The following is a 20,514-nucleotide window of genomic DNA, read 5'->3' as shown; positions in this document are numbered from 1 at the left end:
ACTGTTTAAATCTCATCTCCCATCTGTCAGTTACAATTCCAAACCTAAAAACTTGAGCAAACTGCAAGGTTTGATGTGAACTTACCTGGTGGGAAGCCTGACCTGAACTGATTGGGGGTTGTGGATAGTCTTTATTTATGCCATTTAAAATGAATAGTTTTCCACTTCTTCACAGAGAGATTACTGAAGACACATAATCAAAACATAACATAAAGAGAGATTTCATGTGAAGACATAGAAAACCTAAACAGACCTATAACCAAGAAAGAAATTAAATCAGTAATAAAGGCCTTCCCAGCAAACAAAAGCCCAGGACCAGATGGATTCACTGCTGAATTCTACCAGACATTTAAAGAAGAACTAACTCTAGTTCCTCTCAAGTGATTCAAAACCATTGAAAGAGAGGGAATCCTCCCAAATTCTTTCTATGAATCCAGCATCACCTTAATTCCTAAACCTGAAAAAGATGCAGCATTGAAAGAGAATTACAGACCAATTTCCCTGATGAACATAGACACAAAAATCTTCAATAAAATTCTAGCCAATAGAATACAACAACACATCAGAAAGATCATCCACCCAGACCAAGTGTGATTTATCCCTGGTATGCAGGGATGGTTCAACGTTCGCAAATCAATCAATGTGATACACCACATTAACAGACTGCAGAAGAAAAGCCATATGATTATCTCAATAGATGCAGAGAAGGCATTTGATAAAATACAATACCCTTTCATGATGAAAACTCTAAGCAGATTGGGTATAGAAGGTACATTCCTCTACACAATCAAGGCAATTTATGAAAAACCCATGGCCAGCATCATATTAAATGGGGAAAAATTGGAAGCATTCCCACTGAGATCTGGTACCAGACAGGGATGCCCACTCTCACCATTTGTATTCAATATAGTACTAGAAGTTTTATCCAGAGCCATTAGGCAATAAAAATAAATCAAAGGGATACAAATTGGGAAGGAAGACGTCAAACTATCCCTGTTTGTAGATGATATGATTCTTTATTTAGAGGATCCAAAGAATTCCACTAAGATATTATTGGACTTATAAAAGAGTTTGGTAAAGTAGCAGGATATAAAGTCAGTATACAAAATTCAACAGCCTTTGTATACACAGACAATGCTGCAGCTGAGAATGAACTTCTAAGATCAATCCCATTCATAATAGCTACAAAAAAAATCCAATACCTTGGAATGAACTTAACCAAGGATGCCAAAGATCTCTACAATGAGAATTCCAAAACTTTGAAGAAAGAAATAGAAGAAGATACAAAAAAATGGAAAAAAATCTTCCATGTTCATGAATTGGAAGATATAAGAGAGAGACAGAGAGAGATCTTCCATCTGCTGGAATGATCGCAACAGCCGGTGTGGGGCCAGGCCAAAGCCAGGATCCTGGAGCTTCTTCTGGGTCTCCCCCATAGACAATAGGGGCCCACGCACTTGGGCTATCCTCTGCTGCTCTCCTAGACTTTTATAGCAGGGAGCTGAATTGGAAGTGGAGCAGTTGTGATAGGAACCGGCCCATAGGGAAGCCACAATTGTAGCCAGCGGCTTTACCTACTGTGCCACAATGCTGGCCCTAAGGTGATTCATCTTTTTGAGTCTTAGATTCCCAATGACAAAAAATGGACTAGATCTGTGGTTTCTTATATTTTAGTATATGTAAGAAACATCTCAGGAATTTAATAAAAAGCAATTTCCATGGCCCTGTCAATTCTGATTCTTTGTTTTGGGTAGGACCCTTGAATCTGCATTGTGTTAAGCTCCTAAGATTCTGTAGGATTTCCACATGGGACCATACTTGAAAAACTGAAAACATACTAGGGGGAAGTAAAAACATCAGAAATCTAATATTTTGCTGCTTTTGCTTTTCACCTGCTTAAACCCAACAAAATTGAAATTCTCTGCCATTTAATAGCATTTTCAGAACACAGCATGTTTGTTGTTTTGATTCATACTGCCATATATTCAATTTATGTAGCAAACCATGTGCTTTTGTGGAGGTCAGTGCAGCTCAGCAGGAGGGAACATGAGTCTGAATTCCAATACAACATGTTAGCCTATTTGGCCATGACGGTACATCCTTTTACTCCCCATGGAGATGTTAAAGATCTCTTGGTGCTTTCAAATAGTTGGGAAAGGAGAGGCTCTTCCAAACTTTTATATAAGGAAATGTTGACCTTCAAGACTCTAATTGTTCTTGATATCTAACTTAGTGCTTAATTAAAACACAGTGAGGTATGAGACCTCCCTTCTGGAAAAGTGAAGAGTCATAGTTATTTCTGCTTTTATTTAAGTCTCCCTTTTATCTGGAAGGAAGGTATGGGTTGAGATTGTCATAGAGTAATATCCCATTGCAGGGAGGAAGGATGCAGCAGGCACCAAACCTGAGTGAGTCATTATCCTTTTGAAACAACTGGAGCTTGGGAAATCATCAGGCAGAGAGGGGAAAAAAGAACTTAATCACTTTGCTCAGTTGTGTCAGATGAAGAAACAATGAAAAATTAAGAATGATGGCATTTCAATGAGTAATTGAATAGGAATAATCATTTTTTCCATTTAAAAACAAATATAAAATGATATCAATTTTCTTTCTTTATGTGCTTTTTTATTGCTTTTTAAAGTGCCTCTGCATTTGCAGGGGAAAATATTTGAGGAGGCCTTTTCTTGACAAAGTCATTAAAGGTTTTCAATGCAAGTGTTGAAAAAGGGCAGCATGTTTTCTTTCTTCTATTTTCAGAAGGCTTGTCAAAAAATCAAGGGCAACGGTAAAAGAAAATTGAAAATATGGAAATATAGGTGATTTATCTAGATCAATCCTGGTAACTTGGAAGATGTTTAGAAGAAGTAATTACTGTACCATGAAATCTATTTGAGTGTCTTACTCACTTAACTAGATAACTTCATGGAGCTTTAGTTCACCGAAGAATTGTCAGCCTTCCAGTTTAATCGGCTGGAATGACTCAGTATAGAGCTAATAATGATGACATCATTGAATCCTAATGTGGTGAAATGGGAAGAGGTCTTAGACATCATTGGTTCTAGATCTTTCCTTTTCACAGATTTGGAAGCTGAGGCAGAGAGAAGGACACATGAAAACAATACCTGTAGGGTAGATTCAGGAAGCAAATTCATTCCTTCCTGACTTGCCTCTGGCAATCCAGTGTCATTTTCCCATGATTTTAGAACTGAGATATAGCCTATATGGCCACAGTGGCCATCCTCTCCAGATTTCTCTGTTGAAAAGAGAAAGAAAGCTAGTTCACTCATACGAGAGTAACAAATACATATAAAAACTTTTTTAAAGAGCATTGAATGTGTATGTTTACTATCTTATGCAAATTATGCCATCTTTCTTTTTTAATATTTATTTATTTATTTGAAAGGCAGAAATACAGAGAGGGACACAGGGAGAAAGAGAGAGAGAGAGAGACAGACAGACAGACAAGAGGATCACTCTCCCAATGGCTGCAATGGCAGGTAAAGTTGTGGTTAAGAGTGTCACTGAAGCCAGCAGCTTCTTTCAGATCTCCCACATGAGTGCAGGGGCCAAGTACTTGGTCCATTTTCTGCTGGTTTCCCAGGCCATTAGCAGGGAGCTGGATCTGAAGTGGAACAGCCAGAACTCATGTGATGTACTGGCACTGCAGGCAGAGACTTAACCTTCTACACCACAGCGCCTGCCCCAGCTGATGCCATCTTTCACTTAACATTGTTCCATATGGATTTCTGTCATTAAATATTCTATGAGAAGAGTGATTTGGCAGGATTGAATGCAGTTTTATCACATGATAATAAAAGAATCTCCATTTAATGGATATTCATTTGTAAATTAGTATTTACTTTTTTATAAAGATTTATTTTATTTATTTGAAAGACAGAGTTACAGAGAGAGGTAGAGACAGAGGGAGAGAGAGGTCTTCTATCCTCTGGTTCACTCCCCAAATGACCACAATGGCTAGAGCTGAGCCGATCCAAAGCCAGGAGCCAGGTGACTCCTCTGAGTCTCCCACATGGGTGCAGGGGCCCAAAGACTTGGGCCATCCTCCGTTGCTGTGCCAGGTGCAGTAGCAGGGAGCTGGATCAAAAGTGGAGCAGCCAGAACTCAAACCAGAGCCCGTGTGGGATGCTGGTGCTGCAGGCCAGGCTTTAACTAACTGCACCACAGCACCGGCCCCAGTATTTAAAAACTTTGTAGTGAATTTAAATATTTAATTGATAGATAATAATTTTACATGTTTATAAGGTACAGTGTGGTATTTTGATACATGTATAGAATATATAATTATTAAATCAGAGTAATTAGCATATCCATCATCTCAAATATTTATCATTTCTTTGTGATGGTATCATTCAAAATATTCTCTTGTAGCTATTTTTTTTTTTTTTTTTTTTTTTTTGACAGGCAGAGTGGACAGTGAGAGAGAGAGACAGAGAGAGAAAGGTCTTCCTTTGCCGCTGGTTCACCCTCCAATGGCCGCCGCTGCAGCCGGCGCACCGCGCTGATCCTGGCAGGAGCCAGGAGCCAGGTGCTTTTCCTGGTCTCCCATGGGGTGCAGGGCCCAAGCACCTGGGCCATCCTCCACTGCACTCCCTGGCCATAGCAGAGGGCTGGCCTGGAAGAGGGGCAACCGGGACAGAATCCGGCGCCCCAACCGGGACTAGAACCCGGTGTGCCGGCGCCGCAAGGTGGAGGATTAGCCTATTGAGCCACGGCGCCGGCTCTTTTTTTTTTTTTTTTTTTTTATTTTTTTTTGACAGGCAGAGTGGACAGTGAGAGAGAGAGACAGAGAGAAAGGTCTTCCTTTTGCCGTTGGTTCACCCTCCAATGGCCGCCGCGGCCGGCACGCTGCGGCCGGCGCACCGCGCTGATCCGATGGCAGGAGCCAGGAGCCAGGTGCTTTTCCTGGTCTCCCATGGGGTGCAGGGCCCAAGCACCTGGGCCATCCTCCACTGCACTCCCTGGCCACAGCAGAGGGCTGGCCTGGAAGAGGGGCAACCGGGACAGAATCCGGCGCCCCGACCGGGACTAGAACCCGGTGTGCCGGCGCCGCTAGGCGGAGGATTAGCCTATTGAGCCGCGGCGCCGGCCCTCTTGTAGCTATTTTGAAATATATAAATTATGATTTACTATAGTAATCCTACTATGATATAAAAGACTAGAAGTTTTTTTCCTTTCTAACTATCATTTTCTACCTATTAAACAGTGTTTTCTAGTTCCTCTCTCCTGTCCTTTCCAACCTCTGATAGCAACCACTTCTATATCTATGAAATCAACATTTTTAGATTCCACATGAATGAGAACAGGCAGCATTTATCTTTCTGTGCCTGAATTATTTCATTCCACATACTGTCTTCTAGTTCTTTTTGTGTTGCCGCAAATAACAAGATTGCATTCTTTTTGTGACTGAATACTATTTCTCTCTCTCTCTCTCTCTCTCTATATATATATATATATACACACACACACACACACATATATATGGCATTTTCTTAATCCATTTATCTGTTGAAAAACACTGAAGCTGATTCTGTGTCTTGACCATTGTGAATAATAATGCAGTAAACATGAGGGCGTGGATATCTCTTGAACATACTGATATTCTGTCTTTGGATCTATGCCCAGCAGTGAGATACTGAATCAATTAATATTTCTGTCTTTTGAGGAAGTTCTGCATTGTTTTTTTAGTGGCCATAAGATTTGCAGCCCCCTAACAGTATATTTGTATGAGTTTCCCAATCTCTGTATCCTCACCAGCATTCATTATTTTTTTCTTTGTTTGATGTTAGTCATTTAAATGGAGGAAGATTGTATCTCCCATAGTTTTGATTTGAATTTCCATGATAATTAGTGATTTTGAACATTATTTTCATATAACTGTTGAACATTTGTGTTTTTGCCTTTGAGAAATGTCCATTCATATTGTGTCCTAAATACCTGGCAAAATCCACAGCAAAAGGCACAAAGCTGGAGGCATAGAGTACTTGCCGTTAAGACAGACCACAAAGCTGTAATAGCCAAAGCAGCATGAGCCTGACCTCAAAACAGACATATGAAGAAAGGGAATAGTACTGAGAACACAGAAATAAATTTACATTTTTATAGCCAAATGATTTTTTTGACAGAGATAAAAAAATATACATTAGGTAAACAGTAGTCTTTTTCATAAGTAGTGCTGGGAAAATTTGATATCCAGATGCAGAACAATGAAGCCAGATGCCTGTTTCACACTATGTACAAAAATCAACTAAAAAACTTATAAAAGAAAACACAAGAGACATATTTTGGGACACTGGTCTGGGCAAAGCATTTTGGATAAAGCCTTAGTATCACTGGCAGCAAAAGCCAAAATAGATAACTTGGATTATATCAAACTAAAAAGCTTCTGCACAGCAAAGGAAATAATCAACAGCATGAAGAGACAGCCTATTAAATGGAAGAAAATATTGGCAAACTATCCATGCAACAAGGGGTTAATATCCAAGCTATGTGTGGGGTCTTCAGAAAGTTTGTTGAAAAGGTGTATTATGAAAAAACTATGCATATGTTTAAAATATTTTAATTCCATTTTCTGTAACTGTTTGAAGTACCCTCATGTAAGGAACTCACATAACTCAACAGTAAGTTTTTCAATAGTGAGGGACTTTTGTTTACAAATATCTTTGAATATATTACTAGTTTTCTTTATATAACTTTCTAGACTCAGAAAATAAGTAAACCCATTTTTAGGCTTTTGACATATTCTGCCTTTGCAGTCTTCAAAGGAAGTAATAAATAATATCCCTCTTTCCCTGTCTGGATACAGAGCAAATTGACCATTAAAGGGTTAGACAATTGGAAGTCAAAACATCACAAGTGTCAAGACTAGAGTGGAGGATGCATCTTACCCTAAGTGCTCAGTGGGCTTCCCAACTGGACACCATGATTAGAGATATGGCATGTCAGAGGTGAAAGAGAACTCTGGCTTCCTGTGGACAGTGCATACCCAGGAGGAAAAAGGGGATCAGTTTAGGCAAACATGCTAATTTCTCTTTCTGTAAATTATCAATCAGATAAACCACTCAGTTTCCTCTTGGTGCAGGCAGTATATATGCAGAAAACATCTAAAGGAATCAGATGCTGTAATTCCCTCTACATAGAAGGATGCATCACAGAGGAAGAAGCATCTCCTTCGGCCACATATATACCAAATTGGTTTTTTATTCACCATCTCTTGACTCTAAGTGCTTGGTACTTGGCATCTCTCAAGGACCTTTCCCCATTCTTAATTAGATGAAGTTTACTTTGCATAGCTCCCTGTGAAGTATGACAGCATCCAGTCTTCTAACCTGGCTTTTGGCAAAATGGAGCCAGAGAGAGAGACAGTACCTGGAACTGTATTGATCATTTATTCTCTGAAACTAAGACAAGAACTGAGAAATTAATCTGGCTTGAAGACAGAGTATGTTATTCAAAGGAAACATTACTACTTGGCCTATCCAAATGGTAATGATAATAGTAGTAGTATGTGTTGAACATTTATTATGTCTCTGTCTCTATTCTAAGTCTTTTATGCATATTTCTCCTTAAATATTCTCTGAAACTCTAAGAGTCAGGCTCAAAGAGGTTGTTAGTAACATATCCAAGGACATTTAGCTACTTGGAAAAGATGAAATTCAAACTCAGACTTCAAGGCTTGGACTTTTAACTGTTACATTTTAGAATAAAATAGAGTAGCAAGCAATGCCATTGTTAAGTAGAGCATAATAATGGGAAATCTTGACAAAAGGGACAATTCATATGTTCAGGCAAATGATGAGTGGGTTAAGGTCAAAGACAAAATGGGAGAAATGCAGAAAAGATCAGGTCACAACCTTAAGAGGTGTCTGTGGTTAGCAAAAGCAGGATTTTCAGGAAAAGTGACTATAATGAAGGTTTTATATGAAGCAGAAGTTTTGTTTTTAAAATATGGGGCCAAGAAAGACAAATGTAGAATATTCCTATTTTATCCATATCCTCTTCTAATAAATCTAATCATAAAACAAGATTTATACTTTATGATTGGTAAGTCTGAAATGGGGTTATTAGCTTACTTATCTAAGGCAGAATATACAACTTCTCAATGATATTCTCTTAAATAGGTAATTGGTGAAGATATGTATCTTACTCGGGGTCCTCTTTCAAGCATACAGAGATGGGACCAAATGTGTTACGATTTTCTTAGGAAAAAGGCCTATGTAAAAGGAAATAGAGAATCAGTATGCCTGGGAGAGCTGTGATGTCATGAACCCTAAGTATAAGCATGAGAGAACTTGAGTAGAATCTCTCTAAATTGTCATGTGGTCTACAGATTGTTCAGCAAAGCAATGAGAAAGTTCCCATCAAATTTGTCCACATCTCCCAGGATGGAACTGTTTTAATATCCTCTATGAACCCAGTCTTTGCCTGGCAGCCTGTGAAAGGCATGGTTTCAGTGTGGATGGATTTCAAAATGCATCAGCTGCGACTCAGTGAGGAACTCAATCATTTTCCCTAGCAGGCGGTCAGCTAGACACATTTCCATGAAGACTACATGTATGGTTCGGATCATGCCTCAAAAGCAGAGAGGAGTATTGTTTCCATTTTGAAGGTGAGAAACTGAGACACACTGACAATATGATAGAGACTGAGTTTGCCTATTGTGTGAATCACCTCTGTCTCAGAAAATACTCAGAATAAAGTTCTTCTACGGCCGACGCCGCGGCTCACTAGGCTAATCCTCCGCCTTGCGGCGCCGGCACCCAGGGTTCTAGTCCCGGTTGGGGCACCAGATTCTGTCCCGGTTGCCCCTGTTCCAGGCCAGCTCTCCACTGTGGCCAGGGAGTGCAGTGGAGGATGGCCCAAGTACTTGGGCCCTGCACCCCATGGGAGACCAGGATAAGTACCTGGCTCTTGCCATCAGATCAGGGCGGTGCGCCGGCCACGGCGGCCATTGGAGGGTGAACCAATGGCAAAGGAAGACCTTTCTCTCTGTCTCTCTCTCTCACTGTCCACTCTGACTGTCAAAAAAAAAAAAAAAAAAAAGAATAAAGTTCTTCTAGAGAAGTCTCTCACACTGGAGTGCATATCAGAATGCCCTAGAGGGCATATACATGCATCCCCAAAGTTTCTGATTCTAGAGATTAGGAGTGAGGCTTGAGAATTTGTACTTTTAACTAATTCCCAGGTGATGCTGACACTGCTGGTTGGGTAGAGAAACATTGAGAACCACTGTATTTTTATTGTTATGCCTTCCTTAATGGTGTGTGTTTGTGGGTGTGTGTGTGTGTGTGTGTGTGTGTAGTTACAGTGTGGTGAGGTCTGGGATGGAGAGCAAAAGAATGTATCTTATTTATCATACAAATTTTCCTTCCTTACATACCCCAAACATTATGCATCAGTTATGAAAAGTACACAGTAAATATCTGTAAAATTAAGTTTCTTTTACTTTGGAAAAATTTGATGAGATAGTACAGTAGAAGCAAGCCTGTCTCCAAATGAAAAATATTGGAAGTAACTCATTTAATCTTTTCTGCTCCAACCACGTTGCTGAAACAGAAGTAAACGTGAGTAGGTAGCAGACTCAGTATAATTCTAGGTTGTAGATGTTTTAATTAATTTTTTATTCATTTTGATGCATGGAACAATAAGCAGAAAGAAAAATGGACTCACTCTAAGTTCTTATGTATGTGATCATGCTGAGTATTCACCTCTTCAATCAGGCTGCTGTATTTTTTGTTGTATGTAGTTAAATCATCAGCAGAAGAGCTTGGAAAGACCTAATCTTAGCTGCAGCTATTGCATGATGGGGAAATGAACTGAAAAGTTTATGGGGCTGGCAGTGTATTAAGATGCTGTCTGTGAAAATCTTATTCAGTACTGTAATCATATAATGTTGATATTATTGCTATTTGCATCTAACCAATTAAAAGAATCAGAGAGGTTAAATAACATAGTTGACATATGTGACTGATAAGAGGTAGAACCAAGACTTGAACCTTGATCTGTTTGACTGACCATACCATCTTTACTCTTGAAGACAAAATATGTTGCATCTGAGTACATCTCAGTGGATCCCATGGGACAGGCTTTCTGAACCCACCCACCCAGAGCATACAGCAAAGAGATTGCTGAACAGGGGAGAAGGCATGTGATGTTCCTGATGTCATGCAGTGAATTAGTAACAGAATCAGAACGAGGATAAAGGTCTCCCTGTTCTCTCTGTCAATGTCAATGGTTTTTCTAGTTACCATGTACTTTTATTTAAGCATCATTACCACACTGTCTCTCTCTGTTCCTCTCCATGACAACTGAGTGTTTTCTAGTCATCTCTCTCATGACTCAATACTGACATGATTTGCACCCTATCTATACTTATCTAGCCTACAAGTTCGCTTACATTTCCCCCTGTCCCTGTCAGCCCGGTGAGCCTTACTTATGTGCTCCAATTATTTTCTTTGCATTTTATCTCTAAGCTATTTTACTTGGACATTAACCCTGATTCAGCAGAAATTTTAGAACAAAGGATAACAGTTACACCTCGCCTGTCTCATTGCTAAGGGAATGATCCTGTGGAAGTCTATAGAATATTATTTTCTCATGCTTCTTATTGCAAATAAGTACAAAGGAACCTCCACACTAAACTTAACAGAACCTTTATCATATGGCCAAATAAATGACAACTTGACTCAGGCAATGATTATAAACAGAACACTCATTAATCTTATTCAGACCTGGAGAAGACCTGGGGAAGTTTACTTCAGTGGCTTTATAATCACATTTCCCAAGGTACAACAACTACACACATTGAAAGAATTGATTTGTTATCGCTTCCCAGAAACATTGCGTTGTCTCTGTGGGAGTAGGGTGCCACCCCCCCATTTTTGGTTAACAGAGAAGGTAGTGCATTGATTATGATATTTATAACCAATAGTAGCTAGAATGTTCTGGCAGGTCAGTAGAAAATAATGTATTCTGAGGGTAAAGACTGCATGACTACCTCATTTCTCACCAAAGTCATATGAAAATAAAATGCCTTCCATATCCTTGCAAACTCTTTCAGTGAGTATAAATTATGCGAAGCGACACTGATACTTCCTTGTTCGTACTTAATGGGAATCATGCTTCCTGCTTTGTAGGCATAGAATGTCCATTGGTTGAGGTTGCTAAACATATCGCTGAACTTCTGCTGAGCACTAATCAAAGCTGGCACAGATAATAGTAAAAGGGATCCTACTAACCATCATACTTGTTTTGTAGTATAAATGGAGACAGGGAAGCAGATGTTTGGACCTGACATGTAAACCAAGTAAAATATGTTACCTGATCAGTCTCAAATAGGGCAAGAGACCTCCTCATAAAGGTGGAAAAACAAGCAGAGTTTTCATCAGGAATGTGAGTTCTTAAACTCTGTTTGGGAAAGTGATTGATGTCTCCTGCCCACCCAACCCTCAAAGCCGCAAAAATGGATAAAGAAGGACATATTTTTTGCATCTTATTGAACACTATGGTATCATAAAAAGGACCACATTTCAATATTTAAACTAAAATATGTCTATCTAAGCACTTAACTAAAATTATGTCTATTAATGAATCAATGAAAAATAGGCAAGTCAGTAAGAAATGTTATACTTTACCTTGTTCTAGGCATTTTTTGTGGATTGTCTTAAAAGAAATAGCAGGCCTTTTTTAGTTCTATTCTATTAAACTTTTGCCACCTTTTACTTTATCTATTAGTTATTCAGAAAAATATAATTAGCAATTTGGTTGAAAGCTTTTACAGTAATTGGTCAAAATAAATATTTTTACTAAAATAGTATAGACTATTACCTCCCTGTTTAGTTCTAATTTCAATTATCCTTAATTTTGTTTCTAACTTCAATGGTAATTTCTTTTTATAAGTTTGTCCTCTTTCTTCTTAAAGGGAAAACTTCTTGAATCTTAAACAGGAATGAGTTAGGGATGGATTCTTCTTTAGTCTTTGTTATTTCATATTTTCTGTGTTTATCTACTTGCACACATTAACTATTCAATCTAAAAAACACACAATAAAAATTAAAATTAAGCAATAATATTGTAAAGACCATGTTCCTATGTATTTGACTTGATTATAAACTTATATAATGAAGCCTATTTAAATAAATAATGATTAAACTTGAGGAAATATTTTTCTGTAATTTTTTATTATTGATATTCTTTGAACACTTATTGGGACAAGCACAGCCGTAACTGTTGCCATAACAAAGATCATGAAGCATGTGCCCTGATGGCGGCTTGGTTTCCAGTGCAGAATGCTCATATACCAAAAGGAGGGAGGAAGGGTAACTTGGGTTTGGCAGCTCTGAGGATACACGTTCAGTATCAATATTTCAGCAAACACTTGGCTGTGTGTCTTTGGCTGTCACTTGTCTTCCTCCTGCTGCTGAATGTCAGGTGGGGATAGCCTGTTCTTAAGAAGAAGAGAAAAAGAGAAGCAATCCTTTTGCAATTTCTTTGTTGTCATTTCAGGTGCTCTCAGGGCAGTGAGCCTCAGGGGTTCAATTCATCCAGGCAGACTGTTGACATTTAGGGGCCCAGCACCCCATCCCATGTCTGCTCTTGGAGATTTATTAATTGTTCAGAGAATGGCAGAATTGCTCTTGTATATTTCATAGACAGGAATCAAATCAGTTAGGTCCAGTCCACCCATGTGCTTCGTCAGCTCATTCTTTGTGGATTAGTTTGACTTTATAGGCAGATTGAGGTGTGTGTGTGTGTGTGTGTGTGTGTGTGGTGTGTGAGTTTAAGCATGTAAATAGACCTGGGATTCAGATCTATCATAATAATGCAATGGCAGAACAAAACTTTCTGAAGAATTTGAGGCTGATGAAATATAAGAAGGGTTACGTTTTAACTTCTAGCTATTACTACACTTGTATAACACATCTCTATTTACAAAGTGCTTTTGCATTGCAATCTCCAGTTTGATCCTAAAAAGATTTAATTACTAAGACAGGAATTATTATCCCTATTTTTTTTTAATTTTTCATGTGATGCAAATAAATAAAAGGTTTCCTGAGGTTACATCATTTGCCTAAGGTCACATATTAATTCAATGGCACAGTCAGTTCTCTAACACAGAAATATTATCTGTAAACAGAGTGTTCTCTCCCTATTCCCCAATTTGCTGACCAGTAACTGTATAATAACTAGTATGTTTGCCTCTCTGTTAACTTTACATTCTGAATGTACCAAAATTGCTATAGGTTCTGTTTTATCTTTTAAATGCTTAGGGCATTTTTTTCTGATGTAAACTGAAAATCTTCTCATACAGTTGTAATAATACTGCTAACATTCAGGTTGTCATGCCACAGGATCTCCCTTAAATTATATAAAATTGCATTACTCTTCAGGGTGGATAGGCAAGATAGAGTCCTTGTGATAACTGCTTTAGTGTCCATAGAAGTTCATTTCATACAAATACAAAGGACCTTATCCACCCTTCAAATTTCCTTTGATTTTGAAGAATTTCTCCAGATCTTTTTTTGGTAGCATTCTTTATTTTTCTTGAGCCTGAATTTATCCGTGGACATATTTCCCTTCTTTCCTTTCTCCATGTCTTACAGCCTGTAAATCCTATCTCCTTCTTAGAGGAATCCAGTACTTAAACTTACAAAGAATTGCATATCCCTATTCATTTAGTAATCAAACTTGACAGGAAATCTGAGGCTCACAAGTTAGATAAGTTACCCCAAGATTGCCTATAATTCTTGAACAGTAAGGATATTGGAACTTGGTCATTATGAAGGCCCATTGAGAAGTCTCCCATATTACTGTTAGCCTCTGGAGCAAGCTAATTAACCATATTTCTTTGATATGCCTCTTTTTGAAAATTTGTTTTCAAGAAATTCCATCTATACTGTTTCACAGTTTGGATTATATTTTTCTATACTTGTTTTATATATTCAAATATATATCTGTCTGTATTTTCAAGTACAGCTACAATTGGAAAATATATCTAAATATTAAGAATAGTTATCTCTCAATAAAAAGTATGTTGACTTAGAAAATAAAAAAAATACTCAAAAAAAAGGAAAAAAAATAAAAAAAAATAAAATAAAAAAAATAAAATGTGCTTTTATTTGTTTGAAAAAGAGACACACATATAAACATACACACACACGCACACACACACAGAGTGAGAACTTCGATCTGTTGATTCACTCTCCAATTGCATACAATAACATGGGCTGGGCCAGTCTAAAGCCAGAAGTCTAAAACTCAATCTGGCTGTCCCATGTGGGTAACGTGGACCTAAACAGTTGAAATATAACCTGCTGTTTCCCAGTGTGTGCATCTGTAGGAAGCTGGATTAGAAGAGGTAGGACTTGAACTCAGGCACCACCATATGGAATGTGGATATCATAACTGGCATCTTTTGTGCCAAACATTTGTCCCATGGTATACTTCTCTTTATTTCAGGAAAATGGAGGCTTTTTTAAAAGATTTTTTTATTTATTTAGCTTTATTTATATAAAGAGAACACATTTCCTATATTTCATAGGTACATTTCTAAGATGATAAGCATACTTCCTTCCTTCCCTCTCTCCATCCCTCAATCTCATTCCTTGCTTTCTTTTTTTCTTTAATTTATGCAAAAACATAATTTCTTTTTTTAAGATTTATTTATTTGAAAGTCAGAGATACAGAGATAGAGGAAGAGGGGGAAAGAGAGATCTTTTATCTGCTGGTTCAATCCCCAGATGGCCACAACAGCTAGGGCTGGGCCATGCTGAAGATATAGAAGCCTGGAGCTTTAACTGGGTCTTCCACGTGGATGCAGGAACCCAAGCACTTGGGCCATCTTCAGCTGCTTTTCCAGGTACATTAGCAGGGAGCTGGAATGGAAGTGGAGCAGCCTGAATTTGAACTAGCTCCCATATGAGATGTGGGTGTCACAAGCAGTGGCTTAATCCACTACACCACAATGCCAGCCCAGGTAGACTTCTTATATGTCATCTAAGAAGACATTATCTTCACATGATTTTAGATTGTCACATTTTCCTAAACAGATGCTGCAGTGATGGGCTTATAGGTAGAATTCCACCACTGAATAAATATTCCATTTATTTCATTATCTATAGCTGATGTCTTGTGGGATAACATTAAATCTGTTTAATCACTAGCCCATTGTCATAAGCTAAAATTTCTTCTGTTTAGTAGAATAGGAGGGAGAAGTGAGAAGAGGATAGATTGTAGAGTGAAGGTGTTTATTAATGGTCACAATAATTGCTACTTGTTCTAGGTATTGTTATACAGCTTTACTCTTTATTATCTATTCTTCAAAACAAAACAGCTGTATGAGGCATAATGTAATCAGAATGGAATTTACTTATACAGATTGAGTCATTTTTTTCATGGCTATAGGTTGAAACATTTTTGTTTGTTTTGATACAGCTTAGATGATGCCTTTTCTACTCTATTCTTCTGCCTCAGGCAAGATATTTCCAAGGAATCCAGATAAACCAGGTTGATTTATTTAAATGTAAAAGTAACCATAGAGCTTGCTGTTATTTCTACAGAGAAGACACATTTGTCTTATTTCTCTGTGTAGGTCCATTCGTGTTCTACACCCTCACCCTGGGACCTTCACATTACTCATTGACATTCCTTTTCAATTGTATTGATCTCAGACCTGAAGAATTTGAGTCTACTCTGCGATTTTATATATATATATAAATATATTTATATTATATATTATTATAATATATTATATATATAAAATAGTCCTTCTTAGTCACTGAAACATTGAGCAGTTAGTGTTCTGGGAGCAGCGTAGCCCACACCTTCCTCCGGGACAGGCCTCCCTCAAGGAGGGAAGTCAGCATTGAGTCTTTGGCTTTCCCAGGATCTCTCGCTGTTCTCTTCATAAGCCCTTCACTTTTACTGGGAGGCCAAGGGTGTATGTTGCTGTACAGTGTTGTGCAGTATTGCCCTTTTCTGCATGTTCAAAGAAAGATGAGATCAGAAATGACTACCAGGCATTGCTTAGCATGTTAGGGAAGGGAGAGATTTGAGGTTAGATTTCCGTTAGGGGCGTTTTTTGCACCTTTAAAATCTTATCCCACAGAAGGCAGTGTGATGATAGAAAGAGCCTGGTACTGGGAATCAGGGGTAGCTGTTGGGAGCTGAGCTCCTACACTCACAGATTCTTTTTGTTTTGTTTTTTCAAATATTTATTTACTTAAAAGGCAAAGTTACAGAGAGAGGGAGAGAAAGATCTTCCATCTGCTGGTTCACTCCTCAAATGATTGCAACAGCCAGGGCTGGGCAACACTGAAGCCACGAACCAGGAACTTTTTCCAGGTCTCTCACTTGGGTGTGGGGCACAAGGACTTGGGCCATCCTCCACGACTTTCCCAGGTGCATTAGCAGAGTGCTGGTTTGGAAGTAGAGCAGCCAGGAGCGGAACTGGAGCCCATTTGGAATGGCAACATTGCAGGCAGCAGCTTAACCCACAATGCCAAAATGCCAGCCCCAGTCTTGGAAGTTTCTCTGTGGCCGTTAATAGCCATGTTGACTTGTGTCATGCTTCAACAACAATTCGGTGTGCCCATGCTTCAAAACAGACCAGTAATCAATCCATCCCTGTAGAAGACAGTTTCACTCTTGTTGGAGTGCCCACATGAGATCCTTCCAAAGCTGTTAACCTTTTAAAGTAAGTGGACAAATTTGACACACAGAAGGATCATCGACAGTACTTCCACCAGGGACCAGTTTTCTCTGATTGTTAAATGAAGAGTGACAGCTGACGAGTACATGGTTTCTTTAGGGGGGTGATCAAGTGTTCTAATACTAATTGTGGTGATGACTGGAAAACTGTGACTATACTAAAGAATGTTTAATTATATTACTTAAAAGGAGTGAATTATATGGCATGGGGATTATATCTCCGTAAAGCTGGGTTGGTTTCTTTCTTTTAAAGAAAAAGTGCTTAGTCATCATAACCTTGTTTTCTCCAGTGTCTTGGCCCATTCTCTTACCTGCTTTTATCACGAGAAATGGGTGCCTTGTCTGTTCCTCACAAGATATTTAGGGTAAAGGTCACAGTGGGCTTACTATTTGTGTAGCTCACAGGCTAGGAATCTGTAATTTCCTCTTTGATTTGACATTAGCCTCCCTATTCTCAGGAAAAATTAAGTACAATTTGATAAGAAATAAGGAGGAAGTTATATCTCAAATAGCAACCTCTAACTTCAGTCCTTAGAAGTAAGCTTAGCAATCTAGCCTCTTGAGATTTTTTTGTAAATACTAATCTCACTTAGAATGACTACTGAAATACTTACCATTTGAACAAGTTCATGCCATCTGATCTATATATATTAATGCAAATGATTATAATAGTATTGAAACATTTGAAAGTGAAGAGGGTGAGGTAGCGACTGAAAGTGGAGGAATATGGAGCAAAATATAGGAGCAGCAATTATAGCCTTTGCTAAATATGTAATCTATAAATACTACACAGTAGTAAACAAACAACAACAAAATGAAATCCTGTCATTTGCAACAAAACATATGCAACTGGAAACCGTTATACCTAGTGAAATAAGCCAGTCACAAAAAGACAAACACCATATGGTCTCTATGATCTCTGGTAACTAACAGAGTACTTAAAATGTAGTGTATAGGAGCAGAGCTGACACTTTGAGATAGGATGATTTTGAACAGCCCTTGCCTTAAACTGTTAGAAAGCAGTGTTTTTCTTGTTTGTTTTGTTCTTTACTTCTTTTTTTCTTTATAGTTATTGGTGAACTCTCTACTTAATGTTGGGTTAATCTTATGAGTATACATATTAACTGAAAATTGAATTTTTGTAAAAAATAAGAATGGGAAAGGAAGAGGGAGGAGGAAGAAGGCGGGAGTATGGGTGTCAGGGAGGTGGTGGGGGGAAGCATCATGTTCCCAAATCTGTATATATTAAATGCAGGAATTTGTATTCCTTAACCAAAACAAATAAATAAAAAAATTTAGAATTGCCTCAAATGTTGAAGAGAGTTGAAAAATCAGAAGTCATGACTTTGTTTCTTTCACAAAGTAGATGAAAGTTGAAACTGATAAAAGAAAACTATCCATATAAAAAGAAAAGGAAAAGCTATTCAGCTGGAGTTACCAGAAAGCAGTCACTCTTTGGGTGAGTGTGCTTAGGAAAATCTGTTTGGTTACAAAAGGAAAAGGAGGAAGAAAAAAATGTTTAAAAAATGAGGTGACATGGCATCCACACAATTTTTATTCTCTCTGTATATTAACTACCACTACCACAAATAAGAGTAAACATGTGACATTTATCTTTTTGTTTCTGGCTTCTTTCACTTAGCATAATGTTCTCCAGTTGCATCCATTTTGTTGTAGATGTCAAGATTTCATTCTTTTCTGTGGATGACATATCATTCAGTATATAGTTATAAATAGTGCTTCCATGAATCATACCATAGAAATGACAGTATACTCTCACTGCACATGTTAAAAACATAAAAATGGAGGGGTGAATAATGAGGATCCTGGGGTACGAGTAATGCTCTGTTCTTAATTTGGGTGTTGGTTATGAATGTGATCATCTGATATCAGAAAAACCCACCAGAACCTCATTTATCTGTACACTCAGGGACATTTCTTGGTACGTATACTGCATTTCAATAAAATATTAAAAATCACTTGGAAAAAGTAGAATATAGAACAGCTGACTCTCAAAGTAAATCTGATAGAATATAAATATAAAATTACTAAGCATAAATATATTAATAAAAAGTATCCAAACCAAAGAGGATGATCGTAGCACAGTCAAGGTCAAATCCCTTGGAGACCAATGATGTTCCTTTTATCCATGATGCCAGTAGCCCTTAAGCTCCCTCTTTCTTCTTCCTCAGCAACTTGAGGGACTCAACACAAGATGAGCTTCAGAGAATGGTGGTAAGGGAGATCTGTGGCAGACTTTATACACTTCACAGAAGAAAGACTCTTTGGGGGAACAACCCTTACAAATACACTTGTAAAGCTCCTGGAGAAGTCGCTGTGTTTTTGCAACATCCTTCTAGCTGGCCAGAGTTGTTTTCTAGGAGTGAGCATGTGCCCAAAATAAATAAAGAGGCAAGTTCCCCTTAGGATTTCTGGCATCTAATACTTGTTTTTCAACAAGTGATTAAGCCATGTTCATTATAGACCACAATGTTATTTTAGCACCCAGGGACCCAAAGCGTACTCAGAATAGAATATTTTTAGCTGGTATTTCTAACAAAAGTTTGTGTTATTTTCCCCATAGAAAGTTAATGCATACCTCATGGACTTAAAAACAGCAAAAACCACAAAGTAACTCTAAGGCTACTGAGGAATTAGCATTACTTGAATTGATTTATAATAGTCCAAACCACACACAATAAACCAGTAATTGAATCTAAACATCCATTTTCATTTTATCTCCGAGCTAATTAGATGGTGCTGCCTTAAATTTTTTAATGTCATGATCAAATGCTTAAACAGGTGTTAAGATAATAACAGGACGTTAAACATCAGGGGTAAGGAAACCTCTGTCCTGCTCTGCTATTTATGGAATGGGAAAATGTGTGCTATTCCTGATGATATTTAATGGTCCAAATCGGAGATATTGATAGGCATTTTTTTTCATAGAAGGACCTATTGAAAGTAGAGAAAAATCTTAAGATTCTGTTCATCTTTCAATTCTGCCCAATATTAATTATGTGAATCAAACCAAAACACTACCCTCTCTGGGCCTTGATTTCCTCTTATGTAGCATGATGACGTTAAATTTGATAAGCTTTAAGTCTTGAATCTGAACTGTGACATGAAACACTTAGACCAGAGCATTAAGCAGCACAGACTCAAAAAGTCAGTGCTGCTGTATGTGTACACGACTTTATAAAAAGAATTCAAAACATGGGTTCAGATGAACTAGTTTGTAAATATCAGGTCTGCCACCTTTTAGTTTGTGATCTATTTACTAAGTCACTTAGAAACTAAAGCTATCTCTCAACGTTAAAAAGGGGTATAGTTTGGTATGATATCTGCTCTCTCTTGTGAGGTTCTTGTGCAGTACAAATGAAACAGCACATGGAAACATGCTTAATGTTTAATGTGTTTTTCATGGCAGTAAAATTGGTAGATAATAATTAGTAGTAGCAGGCAAGTAATTGTGATGCCTGCTGGTGTTTGTTGAGCACTTACTTATTGTATCTCACTTCCTGCCTTGAGCATTGTACATAGCATCCTCATCAGAGACCTTTGAGAAAAGTACCTTACTCACCACACCCTCCACCGCCATTTCATACTTACAGTAACTGGTTCACAAAGTTCAAGCTTCTTGCTCAGTGACACAGTTAATAATAAATGATGGCACTCAGATTCAGACCTGTGGCAATCTGACTCAGGAGCAGGAGCTGTTATTCACTGTATTATACTGATTTATTCCTGCAGGATAAGATAGATTTCAGATTTATATGTGAAGATTTC

Source organism: Oryctolagus cuniculus, chromosome 6 (assembly GCF_964237555.1).
Source record: "Oryctolagus cuniculus chromosome 6, mOryCun1.1, whole genome shotgun sequence".
Lineage (NCBI taxonomy): Eukaryota > Metazoa > Chordata > Mammalia > Lagomorpha > Leporidae > Oryctolagus > Oryctolagus cuniculus.
The sequence above is the reverse complement of the archived record's forward strand: the minus strand, read 5'-3'. Positions refer to the sequence as shown.